The sequence below is a fragment of the Vipera ursinii genome, assembly GCF_947247035.1.
Source record: "Vipera ursinii genome assembly, chromosome: 2".
Taxonomy (NCBI): Eukaryota; Metazoa; Chordata; class Lepidosauria; order Squamata; family Viperidae; genus Vipera; species Vipera ursinii.
Window position 1 is genome coordinate 96,619,426 of NC_139513.1, and position 9,638 is coordinate 96,629,063.

Below are 9,638 nucleotides of genomic sequence, written 5' to 3' on the forward strand. Positions count from 1 at the left end.
TTGGAGGCAATGATATATACATGCTGATTGAATGCTCAGTTTCAAGTCCTCCACACATTCAGCCAAACCTTTGAATAAGGTTGTACTTCATCTGTAAATAATTTCCTGACTTGGCTTCTGAATTGCAGATCAAAGAGATCTTCCAGGGTTATGGTTTCCACTTTGTGGCTTGAGGACTACTGATTATATTTAACTGTGTGTACTACAGATAGACAAGGCCTGAAGAGATCATTGCATTTTGCAAACTGCTGGATTTTCATGAAAAAGGGAGGTTTCAATTAGAGATACCAACATTTTGAAAGATTTAATAATGTTTTGTGGTGATGCCGATTTTGATTTTTTAAGGTTACTTTAATTTTTATTTAATTTGGGATTAAATATTTTTTTATTTAATTTGGGATTCCTTCATAATGTAGTGCTTGCTAATGATACATGGCCAACTTAGTTTTGGCCTGCAAAAACTTTTTGATAAGTATATTGTTGTTTAAATACAAGAAAAGTTTAGGAACAGCTTTAGCAGAGCAAATAAAGGGAACACTGGGGGCCAATAATCACAGGTAAATTCAGAACATACTACAAAATGAGTGTAGACACCCATACCCACTCACTTATAAAAGGCAAACTGGTAAAGTTGTCCCTACCACCTCTTCTACTCCTCTAGTATATTTTCCCCTCTTTCAGCTTACCTCTATTTTTAAGAAGCTTTTTTTCTGAAGCAGTACAAAAACTTACCAAAAAAAATGAATTGCAGTCACTCTCTTCATTAATTTGTCAGGGATCCCTGTGAGGTTTGTGAAGGGCCCAAATAACGTTATTGGGGGGGGGAAGATTATATTTTGCATTTTATTTTTTATCAGCCCTGATCCCTGGTATGATCTGCTGGCACTAATGTAGAAACCAGAAAGAAGCCTAATAATCACTGGAGCAAGATATTGTGGCTGTTCCCTGCCTCCCCACTCCCCTCCAAGTGATAAGAGGATTTTGCAAAGTATATGATATACATGAAAAGTTGCTCCATAGAAGGAAATGAATAATATATAAGTTATATACTTCAGTACATCTTCTTTTGTGCCAAATGAAAGCCATTAAGCTTTTGGATGAGCTCCAGAGTGGAAAGTGGGAAGGCCTTTAGCCTGGACCAAATGTGCTGTTGAATGCTTAGTGGCATGTTAGCCTAGTGATAAACAGGAGGTTCCCCCATGAAGCATTCTGTCACCCTTTTCCGCTTCTGGGAATTTTGGTAAGCAAACATTTGTTGTTGAAGCAAAACATTTAAGAGATGGGAATAACTAAATCATGCTGTGGGTGTTCTTCCTTCAGTCCTTTGATTAATAATCTTGGATGCACTTACTAGTTGTTAGCCTTGGATTTCAGACTTTTTGCAAGCCACCAGGGAAAAAATTTGAATATCTCATCAGAAATAAAACAGTGAGAACATCTGTACAGGAAAAAGCAAGCTGTACAGTTCCAAAAACTTAAGAGAGGGAGGCAGAGTGGGTTGCAAAGCAAGAAAGAAATGTGCACAAGTTGTCTGATTTGCTGCGAATAGGATTTTCTTGGTTGAAACTTAGAAAAGGTTTTTATAGGGCATAGACAAGATAGATGCACTAATGATGTCTGAGCAGATAGAAAAGTATGCGGTCCTGATTTCCAAGTCTCATTCTTTCACAGCAAAAAATCTGGTGACAGGTGATGTTCTGACTGTTTTAATGCATCATATGCAAAACAAAAGGTGGATTCCTCCAGCTCTCCCTCCCACCCTGAGTATTTCCTGCCAGCAACTGCCAATCAGTCTTCCTAACTAGAAGATGGGAATTGTTGGGTGAGTGTAGGAATACTATGCTTAGCTACCTATCAAGTTGCCTGATTAATAGGTTGCAGGTGTAGATGAGGGATGTGGGGATGGAGCGCTGAGGCATGTTTGTGCTATAGTTTGAGGGTGTGAAGATAATTCTATTGTCTGTAACATTTAGTAGTTTTAGGTGTTGGGTTGGGCCTAGGTGTATTAAATAATGTGTGGAGGAAAATATCTAATTTCAGCTGATGAAAGAAGTTTCTTTTTGCTTATTCACTTATTCATAAGAATCTTGCCAAAATAACTGTACTCTCGAGGCGCAGAAGGGTTATTCCTATTTTTCAGAAGAGGAAATCATATTACTTAAGAGTCTGAGCCCTTTATCAAATACTGAAGGAAAGAAGTTGGGTTCCATTTATAACTTGCTCTAGTCACCCAGTGTTCCAGTCACTTATTCATCCCTCTGTAGGAATTTTGGTACGGTCTCCAAGAATAGATGGAGAAACTCCAATAGAATCTGTGGGAAATATTATTTCTTGTTCCCTTGGGTTAGAAAAACCAGGACTGAATCTACTTTTCAATAGTAATGAATTATTACTAAGATGATCAGAAAACTAACCAGTCACAAAAGTCCGCTAAACACCTTATTTAAAGTAGTAAGTGCTTTTACTATCTGTTGGTATGTGATTGGGTCCTCAGAAATTTTAGCAACCCGTAAATTTTGCCCGGTAAAATTTGTTGATTTAATTCTATTAATCTGTACTGAAAATGATCAAAAATCTTTTTTTTATGTTACACTGTCTTCTGTCTATATGCCATTCATTGTATGCTCTGTTGACAACTCACACAACTGCATTCATAGAGAAAGAAATAAAGTATTATATAGGTTCCAGATTAGTGGCAAGTAACAAAAAGAGCCAGGGAATGCAAAATTTGGGAGAGAATTGTTGCTAAGTATTCAATAATCCTTCAAACTGCACCATGTCCTGGTCACTAGATGTCCATGTAGTTTCCTGGGTAACAAATACATTTTTTTTTGCATTGCCATCTTCCAGGATTTCCCCCCCCCCCCCCCAAATTTCTAGTTTGGCCTACATCTTTGGAATTTTACGGTGTCTCACTGAAGTACTAATTAAGTCAGATTCTACTTAATTTTTGGAAATCAGCCAGTGTATTTAGCTGCCTTGCAGGGTCCCTGCTGTTTCTGCAGCCTGAGATATATTTTGAATGATGGTTGTCTAGTGTCTTGTTTCCGAGGATCATTCCCATATTTCATTACAATTAATGACATTATAAGGAGGTGTTGAACTGCATTCCCCCAGCTCCACCTTCTGAGTGTTTTTTGACAGGAATAAGAAACATTGCAAAACTGTGCCCCCATGCATAATCTTGCTAGATAATACATAATATTGTTGTCATTGAAAGCTGCTTGACTTTCAAGAGAACTAGCAGGATTATACTTTCTACATTTTTTCTTTCTTTCTTTCTTTCTTTCTTTTTTTCTTTCTTTCTTTCTTTCTTTCTTTCTTTCTTTCTTTCTTTCTTTCTTTCTTTCTTTCTTTCATTTATATCTTGCCTTTATTATTTTTATAAATAACGTAAGGTAACAAACATATTTAATACTACTTTGTCATCCTATTTTTCCTACAACAACAATCTTTTGAGGTGAGTTGAGCTGAGAGAGTAAATAGCCCAAACTCACCCAGCTCACTTTCACACCTAAGGTGAGACTAGAACTTACAGTCTCCTGGTTTTTAGCCCAGCATCTTAATGACAGCATTTATTTATTTATTTATTTATTTAATAATATTTCTATACCGCCCTTCTCCCGAAAGACTCAGGGCGGTGAACAGGGCAAGAATAAAAATACAGGATTACAAAAGTTAAAACTAGATTAAATAAATGCCCACATACTAAAATACATCTAAAAACCCCAATAAAATAACAATAACAACCCCCCCCAGTCCCCCATCAGGCCAGGCCAGCTTGTTCAAAAAAGTATGTTTTTAGCTCGCGGCGAAAGGAGCGAAGATCGGGCGCCGTCCGGAGCTCAACCGGTAGCTGATTCCATAGCTCCGGGGCGCCCACAGAGAAGGATCTCCCCCTGGGGGCCACCAATCGACATTCTCTGACCGGTGGCACCCTGAGGAGGCCCTCTCTGTGGGAACGCACAGGGCGGAGGGAAGTTGACGCCGGCAGCAGGTGTTCCCTAAGGTACTCCAGACCCCTGCCATGTAGGGCTTTAAACACCATTACTAGTACCTTGAATCTCACCCGGAAGACAACTGGTAACCAATGCAGCTCACGGAGCAGAGGTGTAACATGGGAGTATCGGGAGACTCCCAACACAACTCTCGCGGCTGCATTCTGTACCAGTTGGAGCCTCCGGGTGGTCCTCAAGGGCAGCATAATAAGGTAGCATAAACAATCTACAAAGATGACAAAGCAGTGTCAGTTCTATATCCTGGATGAAATCTTGATTGAAATGGGTTTCAGAAAATCAGTTTCACCTAGTTACCTCTGGTGTTGTGAGGTATACTTTCCCTGTTTCCTTAAACTAGAAATCCTACATTTGAAACTATCCTGTAATTAGTATAATCTTCTGACTAGGGAGAGTTTTACATGTATTATAACTGTCTGTAAGATGAAATTGTTTAATATTGTTTTATAAAACATAAAAATATGTTTTATGATTTTTATACTTTGGTTTTATTGTTGTTCTGAATCACCTGGAGTTGTGTTTTAGATCGCTGGTGAGACAAATATCTTGGATTAATTAATCCAAGATATTAATTAATGTTGTGTAGACAATCTCCATGCCATCTCCATATAGAGTATTCCAGTGAAAATTGACAATCTTCATCAATGTATTGCTGAAAGAAGTTGATTCTCTTCTCTTTGTGACATATGTCAGGCCAGCACATAAATATCCAAGATTAAATCCTGAATAGAAAAAATTAATAATAGTACCTTTGTTGTGCCCTGTGGTAAAAGGATGAAACTACTAATCACTTAAAAACCTATATAGGGAAATTAAGATCTTCATGGACTACAGAATATACAAAGTGCATTAAAAAAGTCTAAAGAAAGATACAGGTAAATGTATTTCTTTGTTCATTCCTTGACCATGCTAGAAGCACAGTTGAGTAGATGTCCTATTTAGTGGGAAGTCTGTTTTCTTTTTACATTTGCTTTTGTTGACTGTTAGTTTGAAATAATGGTTGCTCTTGTGAGCCACTTCCTGAATCTTCTTTAGAGAAGATACTCATTGAGGCAGATTAGATAAATATCTCCTTTATTATAAAGCTGTAAATCAAAAAAAGTTCATTAATTGAAAAATGATTTAAAGATCAAAAACAAACTCTGAAGAAGTACAAAGAGTCTATATTACTCTCAGGAAATAAAAAAGCTCTCAATTGTTTATTTTTAAAATATTTTATGTACCAAAAATTCATCTTATTTGTGGATTTCAGGATGTTGTACAATTTCAAGTTATTTTACAATAAAGAAAAATGAAACAACACAGAGCTAAGTCATGCACATGTACATAAATTTAGGATTATTTAAAAGAAAGATGTTTAGCCTTTTTTCTTCCCAGCCATCATTGGAAAGATGAAATCACTTTGCTATTATTAATAAAGAGTAACAAAATTTGCTAAGAATGGCTTGGAAGACCCTAGTCTCTCATTTCCTCTGATGTATATAAGTTGAAGATCTCAACCCTGCAGTTCAGAAATAGCTTTGATACCAAACTATACACAATAAATTAGTAACTAAAGTTCATTTTTGTACATCTTCATTTCTTTCTAGAGGATTGTTAATGCATTTCATGACAAACAGTACTGCTGGGCAGAAATGACCCATTTACTTTACAGCAAGACAGACTAGACTGCAAAAAAGAGCCTTGGTGGAGCAGTGGGCTAATGCCTCCTTAAGTAACACCAGCTGCCTGCAATTAGTGCAGGTTCGCATCCCACCAGGCTCAAGGTTGACTCAGCCTTCCATCCTTCCGAGGTAGGTAAAATGAGGACCCAGATTGTTGGGGGCAATTAAGTTGACTTTGTAATAATGCCGCTCTAATAAGCAGGCATATACATAGAATGAAGGCTACTGCTGACTTCCGGTGGCTCTGCGGCGACGGAGACAGCCTTCCCGGGCTGCCCGCGGCTCAGCTGTTGTTTTTTCGCCCGAAACAGCGCCGATCAGCTGTTCGGGCAAATTTGAAGCCCCCTCCTCGGGAGAAGAGAAGGGGGCGAGCTCCCAGGTAGGGGTAGAGTTCTCCAGGGCCGCCTGAGCTTATGGCTTGGGCGGCTGAAGGATTGAACTCCCCCGTAGCCTGGGCTGCTCCCAGCTGGCCGGCGCCTCTGCTCCTGATTTCTTGGAGCAGAGCCAGGCGTCTGCGACCACCCCTGCCTGAAGGAATGACTAAGGATTAAAGGAGCAGGCAGAGCGATACAAGAGGAAAAGGTGAAGAGGATTATTATATTTTACTCTCCAGCTTGATGGACTTTTTTGGATTATAAATCTGAAGTGAAAGTGCGTCACATTTGGTAAAAGATGGCGGCTAAACCACCCCCTAAAACTCTTCAGAGTGCTGGAACTTCTCCTGTGCAACAATCATTACTGCAGGCGCTGCATCCTCCTGATGTATTGACATCAAAGGACTTACAAGATGCTCTTGAAAAACACACCCAGGTAATTTTGGAATCAATTAATGATAGATTTGTACAGATGGAGGAGAAATTGGAGAAATTGGAGGAGAGAATGGAGGAGAGGATGGAACAGAAGTTCAGAGTGATGAAGGCAGACATCTTGTCTTCAGTGTGTAAAGTGGCTCTCTGTGTGGAAGAATTGGAGGAAAAGCTAGAAGATTTGACTCAAAAGAATGCTATATTAGAAGCAAAAGTATTGGAGAATGAAGATAAAGTGGAAAAGGAACTGAGTCTTGCTCAATATTACCAGATGCAGTTTGCCATTAGAGTTAGAGCCTTAAAGGAGAATACCAAGGAAGATCTAAAGCAGCTGGTTTCTGAGGCTTTTGAAGTAGTGTTGAAACAGCCAGCATCTGAAATAAAAGGAGGCATGGATAAAGTGTTTCGTGTGAATTCATGGATTGCTAGACAGAGAAAGTTGCCTAGAGATGTGGTGGTATATTTTGCAAAAAGGGAAACTAGAGATGAAGTTATACGAGCTGCTTATGATACTAAAGTTGTGATTGCTAATCAAGAAGTTTTGGTCTTAAAAGAAATTCCTCCAAAGATTTTAAGGAGAAGGAAGGATTTTACATTTCTTGTGCAAGAGCTCAAGCAACGAGATATAAGGTTTAGATGGGAGATCCCAGCTGGGTTGATGGTGACGCACGAAGGTAAAAGGTACCGTCTGGTTACTGTGATGCAAGCGCGTGATTTCTATAATAATGTTTTAAATGCAACGCCATTAACACTTCTGGAAGCTGAAAAGGGATCTGGAGAAGGAGTGCATCAAGAGGTCGAAGGTGGTCAGATAGAAGACAACGGTGTTGGAGGAGATCAAGATACAACTTCGTCGGATGATTCTATAGAACAGAGGGTGACGCGTGCTGCTGCAAAACGATCTAAGAAGAGAAAATAGCAGGATTTGCAGAAGTCTATGGAATTTCTACGACGTATTCATAGTCAAGTATGGGAGGTGGGAAAAGATTTGGGTGTAGACGCAATATATTTTTTATATGTGGTGGTTTTGTGGAAAGGGTGAGTTTTTTTGGATTAAAGTTTGGAGGAATATATAGAAGATTTCCAAATGGAGGTTAAAGTTTTGTTCGCAATCTTTTTTATTGTTTGGAATAATTATAGATGTGCTGGAAGAGGAACGGCCGATTACAGAAGAGTGGACTTTAAAGTTTTCTGATTTGGTTGAGGTGGCGAAGATTTTGGTTAATTTGAAAGATTATTTGTAAGAACGTTATATCATGGAATGGACAAAATGGATGGAGTCTATTTAGGACAAGTATAGGTTGAGAAGTATTATATAGTATTTGAATAATTCTTTTTTCCTTTTTTTTCTGTTTTTTTTCTCTTTCTATTTTGGGGTTTTTTTCTTGTTTTTAATGTATATTTAATATTATTAAGGTTTGTTTTATTCTATATAAGCTAGAAAGTGTTTCTTTTTTATTTTAGTTTTTTATATATATTTAATATTGCCAAGGTTTGTTTTATCCTATATAAGCTAGAGAGTGATGGATTTTAGAATTTATAGTTGTTAGTACATGGTTGCTTATGTTTGCCTTTCTTTTTTTTTCTTTTTATATATATACCTCGTATTCAGCTCTGGGAAGTCGGGGGGGGAGGGGGGGAGGGGGGGAGGCAGGGGGGGGAGGAGGGAGGGGGGAGGTAGGGGGGAGGAGGTAGGGGGAAGGGGGTTTTTTTAAAGGAAAATTGTATTTTAAAACTTTTCAATAAAAAAAAAAAGAATGAAGGCTACTGCTAAGCTTGAGTCTTCGGAGAAGGGCGGGATATAAATGGAATTTTAAAAATAAATTCATCAGAAAATGGCAGATTTTAAAGTGTTTTTCCCCCTCTACAAATCAATATCATCTTTTTGAAAGGACAACCCTCTACTCTGGATGTATAAAAAGTGTTTTCATGGACAGAGAACTGAGCTTGCCAGCATTCAAGGATTTTTACCAGGCTAATCTTTTCCTTAAAAACCATTACCCGGGCTCCTCCCACTTTCCAGTATAATTAAAGCACAAGCAAGACAATTCTATGCTACTCTATTTATCTGACCTGCATCTATTGGCTTATTGAAGGAGCATAGAAGATTCATAGGGTCAAAACTTCCTAAATAATTTCCTTACTATTCCAAACTTATAAGACAAAAAATATGATAATTTCTATAGGTGATGGTGAGCATCCGTCGATGGAAATTGCCATCCATTAAACCATGTAAAATAGCAGGCCAATTAGTCCATCTATCTGACAAACAGATTACCAGAAAATAAATAGGTGTTCATTTTTCAATTCAATGGGGTCCATTTCAATTTGGTATTTTATTTGAGTTACGTTGTTGGTAGAATTATTTATAGATGTATTTACTTTACTTTAGCCTGCTCTTTGACTTAAATTTACTCTGGAAATGGAAAGCACTATAAAATTGCTTGTCAAGCCAAGAATCCCTTTTAAACATAATTGTTTAGTGTTCTGAGAGCAGACATAGAAGGAGAAGGGTAGCTATTAAAGTCTAAGTGTTCCACGGTATCTCTTGAAAATTTCTTAGTATCTTCAGGAAGGGGGTGATGTGGCACCTCTATATATTTTCCTTATCAATTTGTATTTATTTCAGTATCAGCCTCCTGGGGTCAATGGTGTCTGGGTCTCCAGACTTAATGGCACTTGCAAAATCTCTGCAGATTCCACTGCCACAATACTGACCTGGATTTCAGTGAAGCAAATTTAAAGGTTCAAGGAGTATGAATTGCTTTTCTTATTCCAGGAAGTTTTGCTAGATCCACTTCAGATTGTTGCAGCACTCATATTCTTTGCTACTTTTGATAAGGTGGCTCTTTTGTGCTCTCATTAAATTTCAATGTTAATTTTACTTTTGATTATTTAATATATATACATAAAGACAAACTTTTAGTATGCTTGGAAAAAATTAAGTCTTTTTTAGTGCCATGGTATCAGTCATACACTATATAAATAAGTGTAGAAATTTGGTACGACCTCCCTACTTTCATAAAATGATAAAATAGAAGCCATTTAATGAGTGGATACTTGACTTTTTGTTTGTTGGTGTTTTTGTTTAGTAATACAAGACTAAGATAATATGGCTATGCTATGCTATGCTATGCTATGCTATGCTATGC

The 9,638-nt window shown here is 37.8% G+C and overlaps 1 long non-coding RNA gene across 1 annotated transcript; it reads right to left on the reverse strand.

Moving 5' to 3' along the window:
* Positions 1–7,816: 7,816 nt before the first annotated feature.
* LOC310634537 lies at positions 7,817–8,123 on the reverse strand. The gene is made up of 2 exons (XR_014491247.1): positions 8,040–8,123; positions 7,817–7,990 (listed from the first exon to the last, which is right to left on the reverse strand). It is a non-coding gene; the product is annotated as an uncharacterized lncRNA (long non-coding RNA).
* Positions 8,124–9,638: the final 1,515 nt, after the last annotated feature.